Genomic DNA, 23,901 nt, shown 5'->3' on the forward strand with positions numbered 1-23,901 from the left:
CCTGCCGGACTTCTATGTATGGAGACACTGAAATTCCTTTTTCCCTCCAATTCTTCTTTTTTTCTGGTGGGGAAAGGGAAAATGGATAAGGGTAGGCTCATTTTCCACTGACTTAAAGCTAACTGCCTTTTATTTTTAGCTGATTCCTTGGGGGGCCTGGATTCTGGGATGAAATATGACTTTCGTTCATCAATTTCTGAGTCAAAATTGATTTTCTGGATTACCTCAGATGGGACCTTCCCCTTTGCCCCTGTTTTGACATCTGTGAATTGGAAAATTCTAGGTTGTTTTTCTGTATATTTCATAGGCATATAGAACAACCAACAAAGCTGTGTTCTATTACAATAAAATAAGTATTGGGGAGAAAAGAGTCTAGGTTCAGTTTTCTGAAATGTTTTTATAGATAGGAAAGGCAAGTTGAGAACATTTACAGTTAGATGCCCTCTATTACATATGACAGAACTGTAGTCCAGAGAAGGCATATGACTTGACAAAGGTCACAGAGTGGCTTCATGGCAGAGCTGGGTCTGGGACTCAAAGCCTCTGACTCTCAAATTATGTCTCCCCCTGACCCCCATTGTGCTTTGCTCTTTTCCCATTGTCTTTGTTTAATGTGTCTTGTCAATTCTGAAACCCTAGACATTTAGGTGCCTGTGTACACCACTCAAAAATGATTCTGTGTAGAAATGAATGTAATTAAACTAGCTTTTCCTTAACAATGGGGCAAGATTGACATTTTAGCGGCTTAAGTCCTTTTTTCCCCCTGACAGATTATTTTCTTTATTCAGATAAAGCCTGTGTTCTATTTTGAATGCTGGGAGAATGTAGTTTTTTTTTTTTTTTTTTCATTTAGAGTTTGAGGCAATTAGAGCCACAAATTAATTTCTCACATTAAGAGGAATGTTTTGTCTTCTGATCTGCACCTGCTCAACCCCATTTCCAGCGATTTGTAGGTTGTGATACTAAAGAGGAAGAGGAAATACTTAGGCAGGGTCAGAGGGAATTACTAATGGCAATCAATAACTACGGAGGATTTCAAAACTCTGAAGAGACATGGCATAGTGTTATGGAAGACAGTGGAACCACTTAGTTGTGGTTTCACTTGTATGGGGCTTCCGGAAAGATCCAGAATTGACCACCAAGCATCAAACAACTCCATTTATATGTCTTTTATTCACTTCAGACTCAAGGACAAATTCATGTATCTCCTTTACCTCTCTGTCCTACTCCCAAATTTACTTCTCTAGTATTTGCAGTCTTTGTTAAGGGTGTCAATGTCCACAGCCATCAGAGCCAGGAATCTTGGTGCCTCATTCCTCCCCTTCCAGCATGGACAGGTTGGCTTCTTCCCCAGCATCCATTCCTTCCCTTTTCCATTGCTTACAGGACCTTGATTTCCTTTGGGGAAATCACTCCACCACCACCCCATATTTGTTACGTTGTTTGGGTAGAACTTACCCTGCCCCTAGTCCTGATTGTGCACCCTGATTAACCAAAGCCAATCAGCACGGCTCCATCTCTCTTGCTACAGAGATTGGCTCAGAGGCCCAAGCCATTTTGTGTATGGCTCTTCCCTGGCCCAGAGATTGGTTTGGTTGGCCTAAATAGAGTAAATACAGGGGTTTTGTGCAATGGCTGCAGGAAGAAAAATGTCTTTTTTTGTTTCAAATGGGGTGATATGCAAATCACTGGAGTCTGGAGACTCTGAGACACTGGGGTCTGGAAAAGCTGAGCCCATTTTGCTACCATGAGAAAGCCGGTGCGAGGGTGCAGCCCATTCATCTGGGACAGCAGAGCTAAGTGAATCATGGCAAAACAGAGTCAGAGCCCAGGGTCTCTCTCACTGAGGCATGTTTGGGCCCATTCTACAGCTGGATTCTTTCAATTACATGGGTAAACCAGTTTCCTTTATTTTTTATGCCAGTTTGTGTTGAATACTCTAGCAATCAAAAGTATCCATAGCTCATATACTCTCCTCTAGTCATTCATTACATCCTCCTGATTTTACTTCCTTAATATATCTCAAATCCTGCCTCCCTTTGCTCTCCATACTTTCACTGGATAATACACTAGTCACTATCTTAGTTATTGGGACCCAACTTAATTTTTGAAATAACATTTTTATGATTGAGAAACTTTCTAATAATAAGGAAGCCAAAAAAGTCAGAGAGTAGAAAGCTGACTGATGATCCCCAAAGCTACCAAATATGTAGAGTGTTTGTTTGGAGAGAGAGAGAGAGAGAAAATGAGAGGGAAGGAGGGAAGGAGGGAGAGAATCCCCAGCAGGCTCTGCCAACACGGGGCTCCCTCTCATGACTGTGGGATCATGACCTGAGCCAAAATCAAGAGTTGGTCACTTAACAGACTGAGCCACATGGGTGCCCCTATGTGGAGTGTTTTATATTCCATGGAAAGGCCTTAGGTAAACAAGCCCTTCATGAGTCTATTCCAGTTTCCTAAACTCACCTTCCACACCCCTTGTTCACATGACTCATGCTACAACCACCCCATGTTTCTTGACGTTTCTTGAGTTCCACAGTCTGTTATGGCTCTGTGTTTTCTATTTCTTTTTAATATTTATTTTCTTATTGTATTAAAAAAACACATAACATAACATTTAGCATCCTAACCATTTTAATTGTATGGTATTATTGTGTTATTCACACTGTTGCAAAATAGTTTTCCAGAACTTTTTTATCCTGAAAATCTGAAACTACACCCGTTGAACAACAGCTCCTTTATTCTACTCCCTCAGCCCCTGGTAACCACCATTCTACTTTCTTTTTCTATGAATGTATCTACTTTAGATATCTCGTATAAGTGGGGTTGTACAGTGTCTTTTGTGAAATTATTATTTCATTTAGAATAATATCTTCAAGATTCATCCATGTGTTAGCATGTGATAGAATTATTTCCTTCCTTTTTAAGGCTGAACAACATTCCATGCATGCATATGCCATGTTTTTTTAATCCATTTATGTGTTAATGGACATTACATTGCTTTCCCCTCTTGGCTATTGTGAGTAATGCTGCTATGAACATGGGTGTGCAAATATCCCTTCAAGACTCTGATTTCAATATTTTGAATATATACCTAGAAGTGGAATTGCTGGATCACATGATAATTCTATTTTTAATATTTTGAGGACTCTCCATACTGTTTTCCATTTATGGAAATGTTGTATCATTTTTCAACCCCACCAACATGGCTCAATCCCTCCTTTTCCTACCTGGAAAGCTATCACTCATCCTGTAGTGGAAACTGGAAATGTATTTGTCTACCATATTGGGACAGATGTAGAAACACACAAGCCTGACCAGGACCAGGGATCAGAATAGATTGACCCCAGGCTCTTGAGTCAGGTGGTCCAGAGACTGGTGATGGAAGCATAAATAGAGCTCAGGTGGATATAACAGAGTCGCACAGTCCAGAAATCAGGGCCAGAGGGTCTGGCAGAGTTAGAAGGGGGTCATGCAATAGCAACCCAGTTAATGGTGATTCTGAGCAGGAATTGAAAAAGAGGGGGCAGACCCCAGAGCTTCAGGTTCTGTGTGGATAGCCCTGAGCTCAGTGTGGTTAATCTTAACCAAAAGAAGTCAGAAGATAGGAAGAGAATCCTAACCTTGATGTAAGGACTGAGAGAGTGATGCTGAAATTAATTTCAATAGTCATTTTAACTTAGGATATGAATGACAGGAAAGGAAGGCTAAGAAATGGCTGAGAAATCACAATTGCATGGGGAAGAATGCCCACATTGTTTGCTTATTTTCAGAAAGAATTTGTGAGGCCACTGAGAAGAAGGTATTCTCCCCCTCAGGGATACTAGGATCTGGGGATGGGAAGTGTGCATTTTGAAGAAATTCTTCAAGTAATCCTGATGCCTCCTTGACCTGCACTTCATGCCCCAGGATTGCCCTGAGGGTGATCCTGCATCTTCTTGTATCTTTGATTCTTCTGCCCTCACTTCCTCCATATATACTATCAGACTATACCAGTCTCTGCCTTTGCTTGTGTTGTTCCAGAATGTTCCTTTTCCACATTGCCTTCTGTCACACACCAGTGCATTCCATTCATATCAATCATCCTCAAGCCTTCTATTCTTAATTCTGTCCCCAACCTTCTCTCCCCCTCCACTCCCACTCCCTCTGCTGCCACTGTAACATGACATTCCACTTTAGGATGCATGCTTTGTCTTACCATTATTTACCTGCTCTTCTCTCCTACCAAAGATGAACTCTTTGAGGGTTAGGACTGTTTTCCCTCTTCGGAACCTTAGCTTTCCTCTCTAGAGACATCATAGTAGGCTCAACACGCACATGAATATATGCTTGGATCCATCAAATGGAATAAAGATGTGAGGGTACTTTGTAAGACAGTAAGTACAGCTGAGATGGAAAGCATTATCACCGCTAGTCAAAAACACTGAAAAATTTCAGAAGTCTTCAAATTTTACATTTCCCTTGAATGTCCCCCCAAGACAGAATCAATGACTACTTTCTTGGAATTCTCTCAGTATGCTGCACTTGACATTTTTTTTTCCAGGATGCTTTATGCAAATTTCCAGCTTATGCACTTGTCTCTTTTGGTAGCTAGAAAAGTCCTTTAGGGGAGAAATGTGATGGCTTTATCCTGGGGATCCTTCCTGGAACCAACCCAGTGCTTTGAACATTAATATTAGTGGGCTTCCTGCCCTCTTCCCTCCCCAGGGCAAATACATTTATCTGCTTCTAACTTCTCTCCTTTCCTGCTCTCAGAGGAAGAAGCAAACCTTTACTCCATTCTCCTGTGCCCTTGGGTGTTGAAGATGGGGCTGGATCTAGTTTACTTTAATCACTGACAGCTAATGTGTCTGCATGATGGATAAAGAGAAGAGGCCTCTTTACCTCCCTGAAGAGAAGCCTCAGGGAGAATTAGACAGAGAAGGGACACAGGGGCCATGTGGAGGACAAGACTTCAGATGGTGAGGGTTTCCTGAGCAGCTGAGGGAGCCCAGTGGGGTTCTGCTGGTGTCTGTGCAGAGCGCAAAGCATCCCTGATGGGGACTGGGCCTGGGATTGGCTGGATTTAATCAGGTTGCACAGCACCTTGCAGGAGCAGCCTCTGAGCTGACCTCTGCATCTAGCCTAGGATTTGGTGCTCGCCTGAGCTTAACATATATAGTGTTACCCTGCTTATTGATCCTGTCTGTCTGTGGTGAAGCAGCTGCTGTTTTCCTCAAATGGAGGCCTGTGTGAGCGTGCTGTGAACTGATGACCAGCCCAGGGAGGAGTCTGGGGGAAGGGGAAAGGCTGCAGCCACAAATAAAGCCTGGAGCCTCAGGGATGGCAGATGGAGCTAGCTGGCATGGTGTGGAATCATGAGATTCTGGGGCAGGAGGAATAGAGATCATACAGTGCATCATTTAATGGATAAGGACCTTTCTAATGAGGCCCAGGGACTTGCACAACGTCATTGAGATAGGCAGAGCCTCAGTGAGAACAAGTCTCACAGCTGACAGACTAGAGCTCTGTCCATGGTACCATCAATTGGGCACCTTGGTAGACAAAAGGGCTTCAGGGAAGTCAAACCAAGGACAGCTCTTCACTATCAAGGGCTGAGAGTCCATGGATGGATCAGGAGAGAAGCTGGCTTGGGCCAAGAAAATACTGGGATGGGGCAGAGCAAATGGGTCATGACATCTCTTGGTGGTCCCTTGCTCCAGTAATAGGCCTTACCTATCTTATCCTGCAGCTTTATTACCTCTGTTCTTTCTTTTTAAAAAACTTTTTACTGTCTATTTTTTAGAGAGAGAGAGAGAGAGAGACAAGCATGAGCAGGGGAGGGGCAGAGAGGGAGGGAGACACAGAATCTGAAGCAGGCTCCAGATTCCCAGCTGTCAGCACAGAGTCCAACACAGTGCTCGAACCCATGAACCATGAGATCATGACCTGAGCCAAAGTCGGACACTTAACCTACTGAACTGCCAAGGTGCTCTGATTACCTCGGTTTTGTTAGTATGTGCTACTTGTCTATTAATGTTGAATAAGGCTGATTTCCTCCTTTTCTCTGTCTTTTTCTTATCTTTCATTACCTCCTTCCTTCTTCCCTCCCTTTCCTTCTCTATTCCTTCATGTGTTTTTCCTCCTCCCTTGCCTCTCTCCTTCTTTCCCTACTTTTTTATTTCCTGAGACCCACTCTTGTATCAGACATTGTGTGCTGTTGATCCAGAGATGAAAAAGATCAGTTTCTGTCCTCTAGGAACACACGGTCTAGAGGGGAAGAGATGGGCAGCTGGTTGGGTCCTGTTGGGGAATTAATCTTTGGCTTGAGGACTCCTTTACATGGAAATAACAAAAGAATGTCTAAAATAACTCTGGAATAAAACAAGATGCTCTTAAAGGCAACCCTTATCTCTCAGTGTGAGAATCATTCATGTATGACTCCTACACATATATATTTCCTCTACTTCCCTGACACCTCCTTGAATTTATTTATATTTGACCTTCAGCAAACTTTCATCTACATTCATGTATTTTTATAAACAATAAGCAAGTAGAAGGACATTGCACACAGATACACATTTATGGAGTGACATCCCTACACAAATACATATCCCTCCTCAAACATTCTTGAGTATAAATGTATACAAATGTCAGTTTATGTAGGGACACATACATACAGATATCAGCAGAATGACATAAATATATACATATACACATACATGAAAAAAATGCTGTATTAGGATTTGCATAACAGCATTTTGGTTGGAGAAGGACAGATCAGGGCTTTTTCAAAACAACAATGACCATGAGAACAACAGCACATCATACCTGAAGAAACATGGCCAGGTTTTAAGTGATTTAAAACTTTGAATGCCTTGATCTCATAGCAGAGCTCAGACAGAGAAATTTCTTCCAAAAAAGCTTGTGTTCCATCAAAAGAAGCAGTAGAAATCTAGTTTATTCTCTTGGAGGAGCACTTTGTTCAAGAGAAGCCCTTCCTCTGTTGTTATTGATTTGTTTCTGTCACTAGACCATGAGTTTCTTAAGGCACCCAGTGTTGTAGTCACCCAGCTCCTAGCACAGTGCCTGATTCAGGGTAGGGGCTCAATAAATATTTATTGACTGGTCAACGTGACTAACCAAAAGCAAATGTAATACCCATGCACATGCACACACACAATGGAATACTAGTTAGCCATAAAAAGGAAGGAAATCCCACCATTGGTGACAACGTGGATGGACCTTGAAGGCATTATGCTATGTGGAATAAGTCACACAGAGAAAGACAAATACTGTATGATCTCAATTATTTGTGGAATCTAAAAAAACCCCAACCAACAAAACTCAGAATAGAAATTAGATTTGTGGCTAGCAAATGGAAGTGGGGAAATTGTGCAAAGGTGGTCAAAAGGTACAAACTTCTAGTTATAAGATAAATATATTCTACAGGCGCCTGGTGGCTCAGTCAGATAAGCATCAGACTCTTGATGTGAGATCAAGTCATGCTCTCAGTACAGAGCCTGCTTGGGATTCTCTCTTCCTCTCTCTCTACCCCTGCCCCCCTCAAAATAAAATAAACTTAAAATTAAAAGATAAATATGTTCCAGGGATGTAATGTACAATATGATGACTACTGTGAATAACTATATAGTTATGACTATAGTTAAGAACCATATAGTTAATTACTATAGTTAATATCCTAATACTGTTTTGCATATTTGAATATTATTAAGAGAATAGATCTTAAATGTTTTCATCACAAGGTAAAAAAATGTGTAACTGTGTGAGGTGATGGATGTTAATTAAGCTTACTGTGGTGATCGTTTTACAATATACAAAGGTTACCCCTTCAATTTTGGTGCATTTCCCTTCCTCTCCGTGTAGATGATATCCTCGATTTCAAACTCCTTCTCTGCATAGTCATATTATTATAGAGTCTGGAAAGCCAAGAATGACACTCTCTTTTGAAGCTACACTTCTGGATGTGATTTAGACAGTATCAATCGGCTGCACTAGGGGCAGACGCACAGTTGATGCTGAGAGGGGCAGGAGACTGCATTGCAGTAGACATGGTGGGGTTGGGGTTCATTTGTGTAGTGGTGGCTCTCTGGTTCATTTAGGAATTTCCTGATTGAGGCAGGAAATTAGGTGGTCCAATTCTGCTCTGTGATTTTTGTGGGTTTTTTTGGGAAGGTCAGTATGGAGTCTGTCTGAAACTATCTGTCTCTCATACCATGAGCCGTGCATGGGATTCCTTGTTGTAAATCCCTTTCTTTTCAAATCAGGGAGAGTGGGTATGTTCTTTGCAGCTTATCCTGACTAATCCACTGTCTCAGGGACAAGTGTGATCTGCGCTTCAATTTTAGGGAAGCCAGGAGCACAGTTCACATTGAACAGATTAGCTTTCTTATTACAGTATCCATGTGAAATGGTTATGAGATATAAAGACTGCCCATCTTCTCAAATAATAAAACCTGACATGTTATTTGAGATACAGAGATGAAAAAGACCAATTAGCTTGCAGTCTAGAACTGGAGAAAAAACAGGAAAGCTGCTAGGAGGCTTTTGGGCAGCAAATCTAGTAAGAATGCAACAGAAAGTGGGGGTCAGCTGACACACCGGGACCCACAATGGTCAGGCCCTGTAGGAGGATACTATGGACTGAATATCTGTGTCCCTTCAGGATTCATATGATGAGGCCCTAATTCCTGATGTGGTGGTGTTTGGAAACGGAGACTTTGGGAGGTAATTTGGTTTGGGTGAAGTCATGGGTGGAGCCACCACCATGAGACTGATGCCCTAATAAGGAGCTGAAGAGATTAGAGTTTGCTCTCTGCCGTGTGAGGACACAGGGAGAGGGCAGCCATCTACAAGCCAGGAAGAAGGCTCTCACCAGACACCAGATCTGCTGGCCTCTTGATCCTAGACTTCCTTACTTCTAGAGGTGTGAGAAATAAATGTTCGTGGTTTTACCCACTCAATCAATGGTATTTTTATTATAGTAGCACAAGCTGCCAAGACAGAGGGGTAACTGATGCAGCAGTGAGCAAAACAGATAATGTTCTTGCCATCATGGGGCTCACCTTTTGGTAGGTGAATATGGACAGAAAGTAAAATGACAAATATATAATATATCAGGTCAATTCACTGACAGTTTATGTATGCTTGCCTCAACTTTTCAGGAAGTCTTAAGAACCTTGTGGGAAAATGACCCCATAATATTGCCTAGCATTGTGACCCCATAATAATGCCTAGTATTGGACTCATGGTAAATAAGAAATAAATGCTTGTTGACTTATTACTTGAGGTTAGCTGGATTTGTATGGAAAGGCAGAGATATATGAAAATTGGGTCTTGCTTACATAATTCCAAATGCTATGGACAATTTGCCTCTCACTGGGCTGGAAGTAATATCTCTTGCTTCAAGTTCTATGAAATTTTTTTTCTCTGTAACTACTATGATTGTTTTAAAAACCCAATGGTACAAATACATGCTGAACATATATTACATTTATTTCATCATGACTTGGTTAAGGAACAATATAAAAAGGAAAGAGAAGGAATTTTATTAAAATCTTTCTAAGCACTATCCCCAAAGTACCACTCTAATATGTGCTATTATCCTATACTCTCCCCTTTAAAATAGATTTTTTTCCTACAAACCTGCATAAATTTTGCTTTATAGCCATTTGCCTTCTATATCTATATATCATTAAAACTTTATTGCTTTAATACAAAATTGTATGCTCCTTCTAATTACAACAAAGCAAAATGATGTTTGCACATGGACAAAAGCCAGAGGAGACTAAGAAAAAAGGAAGTCAGTTATTGGGCGAGGCTACTGAGACTAAGGGTGGTTCTCTCTTCTCTTTTAGATGTTCCTTTAATGTTCTTATCTCATATTTATAAGAGGCTATAATTTAGCATTGATTAGGTTTGAAAAAGAAGTTTCTCTGATTGAAAGGAGTTTAATGCCCAGCAGAATGACCCAGAGAGTGCTGGAATGTGCCAAGATGCTGCTGGGCTCAGTGAAGCGGGCTGAGGGGTGCCCTTGCATGCACTCTCCACACCTAGAGCATGCAGAAAGGATTTGCCCTTCCCAGATGTTGCAGCCTCCAAGGTCTAGGATCTTAGCTTTAGAAGGGCCTCAGAACTCTCTGGAACTAGCTTCAGCCAGGGAAAGCACTGGGCAAGGAGGTCTATGGGGAAGCCATTGCCATCAAGGCCCCTTTGGATCTCTGTTTATGTCCCTTATTTGTTCTTGCAGGCTTGATGTTATCATTTTGCTATTATCTCCCTTCCTTGTCTCCCCTGCCCCCACCCCAAAGATGTAACACAAAGAGAAAGGAACTATGAGTCTGGAGAAACTCAGATCTAGTTATAGTTCTGCCACTAATGCTTAGTACATCCTCTTAACAAATTACTTAATCTCTCAGAGTCCCAGTTTCTCACACACAAAAATGAGGATTTTGGCGATCATTTATGGTATTCCATGACTCTACGATTCTAAGAAAAAAAAAGGACAGTCATTCATTTTGTTCATTAGGCAGAGCTTTGGGGACTAGTCCAGGAATACTACTGTTGTGGCTACTTAAGAGGTCCCCAAACTCGGAAATTTAGGTGCCCAATCTAGTTTCTACAAATCAACAGTACTGCCTTTTCTTTTTAAGTTTATCTATTTATTTATTTTGAAAGAGAGATTGAAAGTGGGGAAAGAGCAGAGAGAAAGAGAGAGAGAGAATCCCAAGCAGGATCCACAAATGCAGAGGCCAATGCAGGGCTCAAACTCACACTTAACTGACTGAACCACCCAGGCACTCCTCTACTTTCTTATTATTTTTTTTAATGTTTTATTTTATTTCTAGGAGAGAGAGAGAGACAGCATGAGCAGGGGAGGGTCAGAGAGAGAGGGAGTCACAGACTGAAACAGGCTCCAGGCTCTGAGCTGGCAGTCAGCACAGAGCCCAACGCGGGGCTCGAACCCACAAACCGAGAGATCATGACCTAAGCGAAAGTCGGACGCTTAACCGACTAAGCCACCCAGGCGCCCCTACTTTCTTATTTTTAAAGACAGCATTGCTAGGTAAGCTTGGACTTACCAACTAAAAAAATTCTACTATTCACATAGCTAGGAACTTCTACCTTGTTATGCAAATGTACAACAGAAGGCATGAAACAATGCAGGTTTATAATGACAGGAAGACAAGGACCTCAACTGGAAGAGGGGGGGGGGATAGAGGGAATGGGACTGTTGTTGCATATTAGGCTTTTAAAAAATTTTTAATTGAGAGAGAGATAGCAAGTGGGGGAGAGGCAGAGGGATAGAGAGAACCCCGGGCAGGCTGCACACTCAGCACAGAGCCTGATGGGGGGCTCAATCCCATAACCCTGGGATTATGACCTGAGCTAAAATTAAGAGTATGATGCTCAACTAACTGAGCCACTCAGTTGCCCCCATACTGGGCATTTATAAAGGTAAGTTCCAGAAACCCAAGTCAAAAGCAGACTTTATTGGCTTATGCTATGAATGTGTTCCCCCCAAATACTTATGGTGAAATCCAGCCCCATGGTGATGGTATCAGGAGGTGGAACCTATGGAAGGTGACTAGGTCATGAGGGTAGTGTTCTCATGAATGGGATTAGTGCCCTTATGCAAGAGGCCCCAGAGAGATCTCTTGCCCCGTGTATCATGTGAAGGCACAGTGAGAAGATTCTCTGAGGAAAATGTTCCTCCCCAGATAGTGAATCTGCCAGCACCTTGATCTTGGACTTCCCAGCCTCCAGAACTGTGAGAAATAAATGTCTCTCGTTCACAAGACAACTGGATTATGGTATTTTGTTGGAGCAGCCCTAAGAACACACCAAAAGAGCTCACATAATAAAAAATCCAGTTCTGCACTCACCTTGACTGAGGAACTCTAACAATATCATCAGATCTAAATTGTTCTCTTTCTCTGTCTCCTTATCCTGGTTCTTCCATGCTGGCTTCATGCACAGGCAGGCCCTTCTCTCAAGGTGGCCTCTGTCACCCGGAGCATATATCCTGCTCACTTCCAATCTCACCCCCCAGGGCACCCACTTTTTCAGCTATTCTTGTTTTGGGTTCTTTTGATTAGTCACTTTTATAGTCTGTAAACAAATAATAATATACCAAGATAATGAGGCTTCTTTCAGTGCTTCTTTCTTTATCAATATCAATTTCTTTTCATGATAGAGAAAGATCAGGTCATTCTTACCTTGTCTAGCCCAAGAGATATGGGCTAGACATATCATTATGCTCGGTTTCTTCTTCCCTGGATGACTTCAGCAGCTATCAACAACATATTTACTTTTCATTCTTGTCCTAGTCACTGTATTTTTACTCTTTATTTTTAAAAAATAGTTTATTGTCAAGTTGGTTTCCATATAACACCCAGCGCTCATCCCCGCAAGTGCCCTCCTCCATGCCCATCCACCACCCTTCCTCTCCCCCAACCCCCATCAGCCCTCAGTTTTTTCTCTGCATTCAAGAGTCTCTCATGGTTTGCCTCCCTCCCTTTCCCCCACTATTTTTCCCCTTTTCCCCCCACACTGTCCTTCGTTAAGTTCCTCCTAATTCTCCTATACGTGCAAACATATGGTATCTGTCCTTCTCTGCCTGACTTATTTCGCTCAGCATAACACCCTCAAGTTCCATCCATGTTGCTACACATGGCCAGATTTCATTCTTTCTCATTGCCATGTAGTATTCCATGGTATAGATAAACCACATCTTCTTGATCCATTCGTCAGTTGATGGACCCTTGCCTCTTTCCATGTTTTGGCTGTTGTTGAGAGTGCTGCTATGAACATTGGGGTACATGTGCTCCTATGCATCAGCACTCCTGTATCCCTTGGGCAAATTCCTAGCAGTGCTATTGCTGGGTCATAGGGGAGTTCTACTGTTAATTTTTTGTTTACTTTTTATTTTATAAGAGGAGGAATCCTCTGCTCTGCTTCTTCCTTTCATTCCTCCCAACTGCCTTCCACTTCAAAGCTGGAAACAGCTACATTGTATTCTGTAACCACTGTGGATTTTTCCAAGATTTCTGTATGTTTTGATTCTATAAGCTTAAACCAGGAAGCATTGTTTATATTATTATCATCATGTAAATATTATTCACTGATGTGCAAAGTACCACACCTGGGTTTATTCTCTGTGGGAGTAATACCATCGCACTTTGCCACTCGATGGAGATTGTGCCTACTTTTTAGTTCAAGTAGATAAGTTTTTACACTCCACTACTTGCTTCTATCATATCCTCAACTTTTTATAACTTCAAATCCTATTTCTATTGTTGTTGTTGTGGCTATAGTTTATATTAGTGTATGTGTTTTCTTGCTTTTTTTCTACTTACTTTTACAATCCCTTTATCCTTGGTATTCTGAAATTTCATCATGCCCTGTCCAGGTAAGGATATTTTTTCATCCTTTGAGCCTTTGCTCAGAGGCTTTCTTTTTAATCTAAAGACTTGTGTCTTTCTTCAGCTCTGGGATGTTCTCTTACACTATTTCCTTGATAATTTCTTCTCTCATGCTTTCCTTGTTACTGCTTTCCAGAACACTTGTTAATCTAATGTTGACTTCCTGTCTGATCTCTCCCTCTTAAAATATCTCTCATATTTCTCAAAATTTTTTCTTCATCATCTCTGGGAAATAGTCTCAAACTTATCTTTCCATCCTACTACTGCACTTTTTAAATCTCAACAACTGTACAGCCAGATTTTTGAATTCTAACAGCTCTTCCTTATTCTCTCTTGGCTCATTCATAGAATATAATTCTTGGTTTTACAGATTTTGCTTTGCTTGTGTTTTTAGTTTTCTTCTGTTCCCTGAATTTTGGTGTGTGTCTGTGTATGATTTTTCCTGCTTGATTTTTCATTTACATTGCAAACATTTGTTTACATTTAATACCAAAACAATAGAAAATGACTGGGATTTCTGTGTATAGAACTGGGGTTGTTGACTGTGAGGCTTTTGGACAGGACAGTTGGGGAGTAGGCTGTTATGGAAGGGCCTCTACATGGAATTAAATGGAGGACTCTGTGGAGATACTGATTAGTGGGTGCCTTTATTCTCCCCCTCCCCCCCGATAGCATTTAACTGTTTTTAAAAATTAAGAATAGCTCAATTTCTGGCCAAGGAGAAGTATCTGACTATGGCTGTCCTGCATGGAGGGGCCACATATCCAGCAACTGGCCTCCATTTTCTCCTGGTGTTCTCAGCTCTGCTTCCCACACCTGTACCTGAGTCACCTGCTATCTATCTCAGAACCTAGAGTTTTTCAGGTCCTTCAGATCCCTTCATTTACATCCGAGGTGGATGCATCCTTTGTTTCCTTTCACCAGTCAACATTCTTCCATCTGCTTTATGTCTTCCAGCAATTTATTGAAACTCTTCATCTATGTTGTCTCTTTTCTTGGTTCTTTTGGGGCAATATCTTTGAAATGATTTTTACCATATTCATCTTTTTTTAAAATTTAAATCCAAGTTAGTTAATATATACTGTAATAATGATTTTAGGAATAGAATTTAGTGATTCATCACTTACATATAACACCCAGTGCTCATCCCGACAAGTGTCCTCCTTAATGCCAATCACTGATTTAGCCCATCCTCCTCCTATATCCCACCAGCAACTCTCAGTTCATTTCTGTATTTAAGAGTCTCTTATGGTTTGCTCCCTCTCTGTTTTTATATTATTTTTGCTTCCTTTCCCTTATGTTTTGTATTTTAAATTTTAAATTCCACATGTGAGTGAAGTCATATGATATTTATCTTTCGCTAACTGACTTATTTCTCTTAGCATAATATACTCTAGTTCCATCCATGTTGTTCCAAATGGCAAGATTTGATTCTTTTTGATCACCAAGTAATATTTCATTGTATATATGCACCACATCTTCTTTATCCATTCATCAGTTGTTACCGTCTTTTTCATGAGATCTTGGAAGGAACTGAGAGACCCATGTATGCTTGATACCTCACCCTGAAACACCCAACTTCATGCTGATGTTAATTTTGTGTTGGATGACTGTCTGGATTTTCAATTGATTATGAATGATGAAGAGACTGAGTTTACTTCAGAATCCTCCAGTTTAGGGCTGGAAGGAACTTTGGACTGTAAGAAGTAAATCCCACCTATCTCTTATTTTCTTTATCAGTCATGGTTCAGTCAGAGAAGCACGACCACTGGATATTCATTTATTTATTACAGGAATTTGGCCTTACCCCATTGTGGGAAGTGATTAAAAAGTCTATGATTGTTATCTTTGTGTCACATCCTGGCATTTGAATTTGGCAGTGTGGGCAGGAGAGATAAATGTAAAGCAGGGGAGAGTAGGAACACTGTGGAACCCAAAAGCATGAGCGGGAGCCTATGAGGATGGAATAAAACAAACCTGTGTCTGTTCTTATTGCCTTTGACCTTGGTGGTATGGATGTCCTCCTGAAGAAGCTGGTGCCCTTCATCACAGCGGTAAACACACATCTATTCCAGGATGTGGTGAAGCTGAATAAGGATCTGAGGGAAGGCAGAGAAGCTTCGGGCTGACTGCTACCCACACTAACAAGTAGAGCCAGCATGTGACAATGTACATGAACTGCCTGGTCCCCTGCACCAGCCTGCTCAGCATAAGAACAATATGGCTATTACTTTACTGTGATCCTCCAATTTTGGAGACCTGTCCCAGGTGGGAATTTAAGGGAAGGGAATTTTAGGATCTGGTTTGGTTTCATCAACTTGACACACTGGTGAACCACCACGTTTCAGATTTGAAAAATTAGGCTCAGAGATATGATGTGAATTATCTAAAATTCAGTAATTTTTTCAGTGGCAGAATTTGGACTAGAACTAGGTCTCTTGATTATCAATTCAAATATTTTCTAAAAAGTTCTCCCTCCCTCATTAATGGACATAACACATTCTTATTCAAAAAACTAAAAACTTAAAAAATCATTTAATTATTAATGAGTTCCATCATTTAAACTCAATTATTTTTAATATTTTAGTGTATTTCCTTTTTTTAAATGTTTTTATTTTTATTTCTGAGAGAGAGAGAGACAGCATGAGCAGGGGAGGGTCAGAGAGACAGGGAGATACAGCATCTGAAATAGGCTCCAGGCTTTGAGCTAGCTGTCAGCACAGAGCCTGATGCGGGGCTCAAACCCATGAGCCATAAGATCATGACCTGAGCCGAAGTTGGATGCTCAACCGACTGAGCCACCCAGGCACCCCTCCTTTTTATTCTTCTACCTATGCATATCTGACAAATTTTCAAATTTATACTATACATACATACATGTGGATAGTTTCTTATGCATTAAATCCTTATCAGCATCATAAATAATTTATTTAACTATTAGTTTAAAAAGAGACATTAAGGATATTTCTAATTTTCTTGCTATTACAAATAATGCTGAGTAATACAAATAATGATGAATATCTTTGTTTATACATTTTTATTCTATCCTTATAACAGAATGTTAAAATTGGCAGCAAATACTCTGAAATTGCTTTCAACAAAGATTATACCAATTTGTCAGAAATGTGAGAATATCTGTCTTCCTAAACTTTTGATTGCATTGGATATGATCTTTTAACTATCTTTGTTATCAAATTTTATCTTATCATTGTTTTAATTTGTATTGTTTTGACTACTTGAGAGGGTGAAAATTTCACCTGAGTTTGTTAATCATTTGTATTTAATTTTGGTGAATTGTTTGTTTATCCACCTATGAATTGAAGGTCTTAATTTTCTGTATTGTCTTTCACTCTATTAAATATGTTAACTCCTTGTTATTTTGTTACAGATACACTTTTCTCCTGAGCAGTTTGGTACTCTTAGTCATAACAATGCCAGACAATAGACCCCTGAGAACAGAAGCACAGCCATGTGGAGGATGGGGACAAGCTGACATTTAGAAATATTCTAGTCAAGAGTTCTTCTTGCTGTTTGTTTGTTGAGGATGCTGGTATTGAAGCCCAGCTGAGTCATTAGGTTTAGCAGGTAACTCCTGAGTAGATCAGCAAAGCCAGGTGGGAGCAGGGGGAGGGCAGAAGCTTGTGAAGGGCATAAGCCTAGGCCTCCCTTAGAATCAGGAAGAGTGTCTGATGAAGTGTATGTGATAGGAACAGTTGGAGAATGTGACTCTGACAACTTAGAGTTATAGGCAAGCACTGTCCTCAGACTTTTGGGGAAGCATATTTGAAAAAGTTCAGATGACAGATGGATGCAATTCCATTCCCTAGGGTGAAGGAAGCTGCTCAAAAACTATGACAAACGCATGTAAGAGGATCCTAAAAATTTAAACTTGGAGGAAGCAGCCAAAATGTTTTGCTTTTCAATGTAGGAAGAGAGCAATGGGAAGTATGTTTGGATACAGATTTTATTCTCGAATGACCAGTGAATTTTCTACATAGTGAATGAGATTGATATTCTTACCTACGTAGGTTGTATATATCATATATTTCATATGTGTTGTGAATATATGTTAGGACATAAAGCATAAATGATTAACGTGGGTGTGTTTCCTTCTGTCTGAAGAAGCCTTTATTTATTTGGAGGGACTGTTAAGAAGAGGGGTTCTTGCCAGGTTTGGAATATGAGAGAAGTCGATAGTATAAGAAAGGGAATTTTACTAAAAGTCGATGTAGACTCCCTTTAATGTTCCAAGAGACATGAGAAAATAATGGTATCTCCTCTTGTTTTTTATCGTCTATTGAATTGTACTTTTGGTAAAGAGTGAACCACCCATGTCTCATAAAATTTTGCCTTCAACTTTGGTGTATAAAAAAGATTCAAGGTACAGGGTGCCTGGGTGGCTTAGTCGGTTAAGCCTCCAACTTTGGCTCAGGTCATGATCTCACTGTTTGTGAGTTTGAGCCCTGTGTCAGGCTCTGTGCTGACAGTCAGAGCATGGAGTTTGTTTCAGATCCTGTGTCTCCCTCTTTCTCTGCTCCTTCACTACTCATGTTCTGTCTCTCTCTCTCTCAAAATAAATAAACATTAAAAAAAAGATACAAGGTGTAAGATACAAGGGTATATAGCTTTGTACTCTCAAAGGCCTTTGTGTTAATTTATTTGGGTCCCATTTCTTTCTAGGGTTTGGGCTTTCTGATTTTGCTCTGCTGCTTCCTATACTGGGAATAATAATTCCTTTCTTTCTCTTCTCCATGTAACAAACTCCTATGCACACTTGAAGAGCCAACCCACTTATCACCTTTTCTCTGAAACCTTTCCCAACTTTCCTGGGCATGATGAACTCCACTTTTCCTAATGGACAGCTACCACATTGGATTGTTAATAGTTTCTGTGAGATTATAAACTTCCTAAAGTCTCATTGCTCTCTATATCCTCACCATCTAGCCCAGAGCCTACCAAGTATACAGAAATGATTGAAGTATAAAGCACAGAAAGTCTTTCATGGTGAATGGACTTTGTTTTCTTTTTGTTTTTCTATGTGGAGGGACTGAGAGTAACATTTCCCGGCCTCCCCTTGCTCTGCTCCCCATCCCCTTCATGTCTCCCCAGGGGAGGAGGAAGGATGCCTCTGATTAGCTTAGGCTCCTTGGTCAGGCTTCAGGCAGTTGGCCTTGACTGAGGGGTGAGTTTAATTCTGGGGTGAAACATGAAGTTCTCTGTGGCCCTGCACCTGAACCAGCTTTTATCAGTAATAAGTCTGACAAGCTGATCTTAGTCTGGCTGACTCTCTGTGTCTGTTTCTCAATTGGTTCCTGACTCAGGAGTGGAAGAGAGGCATTATCTATTGCTCCCCTGCTAAACTCCCAACATCTGACATTTGTACAGTGCTTTTCAGTTTACGAAGCACTTCCACATCCATTATTTCAAGGGTTGTAAATAAGGTAACAAAGTACTGTGGGAGTTTTGGGAGCAAGTGATTAATATCAGCTGGGGAAGCCTCAGCTTACATAGAGCTGCATGTCTGTAGGCCTAGTTCAGCACAGGTGTCTAGCTGGAAAGTCTCTGAATTCTGCCCCTTCCAAAGAAGGAAGTATTCTGCCTATACAAAGCAGGGAACCAGCAGGGGACATTAGCCCATTTCCAGAATTTGCCTTATCTACTGCCTAGTTTGCTTTTCTGATCCCCTGCACGTCTTGTGCATCTCTCCTCAATTTCTGACATCTATTGGTTATGCACTGGTATTTCCAGTTCTTACTTCAGGAGGCTCATGCTTTGTCAATATCTTTGGACATGCTACATGACCTGGCATTCTTATGGGTCAGGACCTGATCATCACTCTCTAGGATCATGGCTCTGTGACCATCGCTCCTTTCCCCAATCTCGCCACCATAAAATCAGCTGGCACAGACAGCTCGAGTTCTAATGTTCTGTCATCATTGGCCTTAATAGCTTTAGAAGTGACTGGATCTCTGCTCAGTCACAGCAAAGTCCTCATGACATCAGAGATATTGTCACACTAGAGGCAAACACTGGGTAACTTTGTAGATGCCAGCACTTTTCCCAGGATGTGGGTCCACCAACAGACACTGCATTGATGTGGATGTGCTAAAAGGCATTTTGGAACAAACGGCTTCCACAAAAGTGCCAAATTCTAATTGACATTGTTTTTCAAAGTGTTAGAATATAAATTGAATTTCAAGGCAAAGGGAAAAAAATTAGAATTGGAAGTAAAGAAAGTGAATTTGCAAGCAGAAATAAAATGAGTCAATCTAATTTCAGAGCCTGTCCTGAACCAAGGGTAAAATAACAAACACTGTTTGTGAAAAAAGAGAATCTAATATTTATAAGGGGTTCAACATCTAAGGGATGATAAATTGCACTTGAGAGGAAATGCTGCATTAGATAAATTTTATCTTGACACTGAACCCTTTAACATGCCTGTAGAGCTTGTCTTGTACATCTGTTGTAGCCCACATACCAGTCTGTCCCTGGTAGTCACCGAAGGGTTATTTTGCTGAGAAAAATCTGTTTGACTCAGAAGCTGGAAGGGAGAGAGAAGCTCAGAGATTGGAATCTAAATGAGTAACGGAAAAATTTCAAATGGCACCGTGGCAGGGAAAAGATGAACAAGTCTGTGATAATTGACACCTCTTCTTATATCCAATTCCATTCTATATGATCTCCAAACACATTCTTAGCCTGGCTTAACATCATTTATGTCTGTTTGGAATCACAATAGAGAATGTGACAAAGGAAATTGAATCAGTGGGTGCATTGTTGGATGAAATTATCTGTGGAGACACAAACCCTTGGAAATGGGACATGAGGTGGTCCTGTTTTTACTGTGGGCCCTAAGTACCTGTGGGCCTTCTCTGATAACAGGTGTTGATAGGACAGGACAGGAGAGAAGGACAGAGTTGCAGGTTGGGGGTATATAGGCTTGAGTGGGTAGGGAGTAAGGGGAAATCATGTGCGTTTGCATATGTGTGCACACGTGTGTGTGTGTGTGCGTGCACACACACACACACATACGCATGCTTGCCTACAATGAGTGTGGGATGAAAATCAGAATCTAACAAGTGGGGAATGCAGTTGTGGTCAGGTGAGGTTATGGCCAGCAGTTTCTGCTACAACATCTCCTTTCTTTGCTTCCTAATTCAGCTTCTTTAGTTGGTGATTGACCTCATTCATCAAAGGTTCGGAAGAGACATGTAAGACAACACACTTAAGGCAAATAATCCAAACTATGCTTTTAGGATAATCTAGATAAAGGGTGGACATTAGTCAGTGTTCATTTAATATCAAGTATGATAGTTTTGTATGAGTGCATTTTAAGTTCACATAAAAAATGAGATGATTGTGATATTTTCTTACCTTATAAGTATTTACTGATGAATGTTTGATTTGACACTATGGATATTAATTTTTTGATGCTTATTGATTTTTGAGAGAGAGAGAGAGAGAGAGACAGAGTGTGAGTGGTTGAAGGGTGGAGAGAGAGGGAGACACAGAATCTGAAGCAGGCTCCAGATTCCGAGCTGTCAGCACAGAGCCCAATTCGAGGCTTGAACTCATGAACTGTGAGATCATGACCTAAGATAAGTCAGATGCATAACCGACTGAGCCACCTAGGCACTCCAACACTATAGATATTAAATAGATATGGATTCAAATTCAGTTTCCACCTTACCTTGGGAATTTTGAGTTTTTTGAGCCCAATTTTATCACTTGAAAAATGGGGATAAAATCTACCTTGAAAGCTTGTAACGAGAATGGGTTACATGAAAAAAATGTGTAAAGGACCTAGAACACATTAGGTGCTCATTAAATTCCCTTTTCCTACATTCTGGATAAATTAGATTTGATTTTTTTAAAAAGAGAAAAGTGTCAAATGGTAGATTTTTGTTTCAAAAAGTCATTTTTGTTTAGATCTTGAATATTTTATCAAAGCACTTCATCCCAAATCTTCAAAGTAAAAGTGATAAAAAAAATAACATATAATTCTTTTGGAAATAACTGAAAATTTGAAGAAAAGTTTCAAGAATATAAATAGTACAAAGAAAACCTGATTACATTTTTATAAGGATTTACCTATAGTTAATATGTTATATCTCATTGGTTCTATCATTCTCTTTTTGTCTCTCTCTGTATGTATATACATATACATACACACACATATATTTTATATATTTATAAGTATATATATATAAAATATAAATTTTATATATACATAAATATATATATACACCTTTTTTTCTGAACCATTTGAGAGTGGCATACATCCCAGCCCTTACCCTTCAACATTTCAATGTGTATTTTCTAAAAAAGGATGTTATCTTATCTTACCATAATGTAGTTATCAAGCTCAGTAAAGTTAACATCGATAGAATACTTTATATCTAATCTACCATCCTAATTCCAGTTTTGTTAATCAACCCAATCATGGTTTTTTACAACATATTTCTTTTTTTCCTGCCAGTATAGGATTGGTTATTGCATTCAGTTGCCATGTCTCCTTTAATCTTATCAACAAAAATTATATCTTACGATTTATTTGATCGCTGATAAATGATATACATGGCTGGCTAATGTATTTATAATTTAATTAACAGGGCAATAGAATAATCAACATAGCAACAATTTTTAAACTCATCTACCCAGCTTTTGAGTCCTCTGTAATCTGCCCTCGCTTTTTTTTAAGTTTATTTATTTATTTTGAGAGAGAGAAAGAGAGAGCACAAGTGAGGGAGGAACAGAGAGGGAGGGGGAGAGAGAGAGAGAATCTCAAGCACTAACAGTGAAGAGCCCAATACAGGACTGGAACTCATGAACCATTAGATCACCATCTAAGCCAAGATCAAGAGTCAGATGCTCAACTGACTGAGCCACCCAGCCACTCCTGCTCTTACTTTATTACCCCTATGTTGCTCTCCTATGGAGGTAGCACCTTGTAGCTGGGAAAACACAAGCTTGGGGCAAGTGCTCTGGGTGTGAATTCTGCCTTTTGACTACATGGTCTGTGACAAGTTTCTTAACTTCTAGCCCCTCCAAAAACCTTGTAGCCATTCAATTAATAATTGAGGAACCAATAAATAAATCTAGTTAATAGGCTTGTTAGGACAATTAAATGCAATCATTTGCCTAAATGAGCCCACAAAGGTTCTTGGCACATCAGAGTTTCTCTGAAAATCCTTTGCCTTCTTCCTTGCTGGAGCCCGGTAGTTGCTACATTCTTTCCTGCCTCCCTAGCTTTGTTTATGCAGGTTCCACCTCTGCCTTGTCTTTCCCTCTTTTTGAAGCCTACTCAAAGCCCAAGTATTTGCTAAGATTCAGCTCTAGTTGTTTTTATATCCTTCATGAAGTCCTCATTAATTTCAGTACTCTCTCTACCTTTAAAGCCTTCATGATCCTTTATTGAAGTATTTTCCTTTGTAGTTCTTAACTAGCTGGGCATTCCCCTGCTCCATTGTTGATGTCATTTATGATGTCATGAGAGCGGCTGCCATCAGTATTGCAACCCACAGATGGGCAGTCCCAATCTCTTTAATGATTCCAGAGAGATCTCTGGCTAGAGATCAGTGCTGCATCTGTCAGGCAACACTGACAACTTGATCAGCAGTGATGTTTCCACTGTGCATGATGTTTTTCTGCTTCTTTCTGTCTCTTGGAGGTTCCTTGAGGGCTTTGATAATCAGATCAGAGCCAGAAGGTTCCGCTTCAATCTGGACCTGTGTATTCTGAATGGTCAGTTTCACTGCCATCCTCAGACCCTTCCCATCACCAGTTGCATTGGTGATGTCATCACCAACCTTTTTTGGAGAAAGACCTAGGGGACTGATCTTCAGGGCTATGGCAGATGTGGCATGGACTGCCCCACCTGTGCACCTCAGGTATATGATTTTGATCTCTTTGGGGTTGAACTTAGGTAGCATGGTGGAGGTGGCTAGTGTGGGATGAACAAGGGTTTGGGGTGACCGAAGAGAGTTGCATCTAAGCCCCCTCCCAGCCAAAAGCCTAAAGTGAATGAATGAGATATTAGAACACTCAAATTTAGGGATCCCAATAAGGCCATAAACATAGAGAAGCTCTCACAAAAAGAAGGGAAAAAACTAACAGTTACCGAGCAGTGCCTGGTGCTTTCCCTTCACAGTTATGTCAGTCCTCACAATGGCCTCCACAGGGAGGTCTGCATAATCCCATTTTGCTGATGAGAAGTCTTTGGTGCAAGGTCACAGAGCTGGAAAATGGCAAAGGTAGATTTTGAACCCACGGTTGGTTCCATACTTCCTTTTAGGTTGGATTGCCACCTATGCTGAAACTTATGTTAAAAAATATTGACTTTTAACACATGAGTGATAAGTACATATTAAGTTTTTGAGAAACTAAAATGGTAGCAGAGATGGGTGTATCTGACCTCTTGCTCAACATTAATTTTTGTCCCTGTGAATGAAGGTAGCCTGTGGTTGACTCAATGTGA

At 40.5% G+C, this 23,901-nt stretch overlaps 1 pseudogene; it reads right to left on the bottom strand.

Moving 5' to 3' along the window:
* Nucleotides 1-22,862: 22,862 nt before the first annotated feature.
* LOC144236105 (large ribosomal subunit protein uL11 pseudogene) lies at nucleotides 22,863-23,356 on the bottom strand (annotated as a pseudogene).
* Nucleotides 23,357-23,901: the final 545 nt, after the last annotated feature.

Source organism: Crocuta crocuta, unplaced genomic scaffold (genome assembly GCF_008692635.1).
Source record: "Crocuta crocuta isolate KB4526 unplaced genomic scaffold, BGI_CrCroc_1.0 scaffold551, whole genome shotgun sequence".
NCBI classification, from domain to species: domain Eukaryota; kingdom Metazoa; phylum Chordata; class Mammalia; order Carnivora; family Hyaenidae; genus Crocuta; species Crocuta crocuta.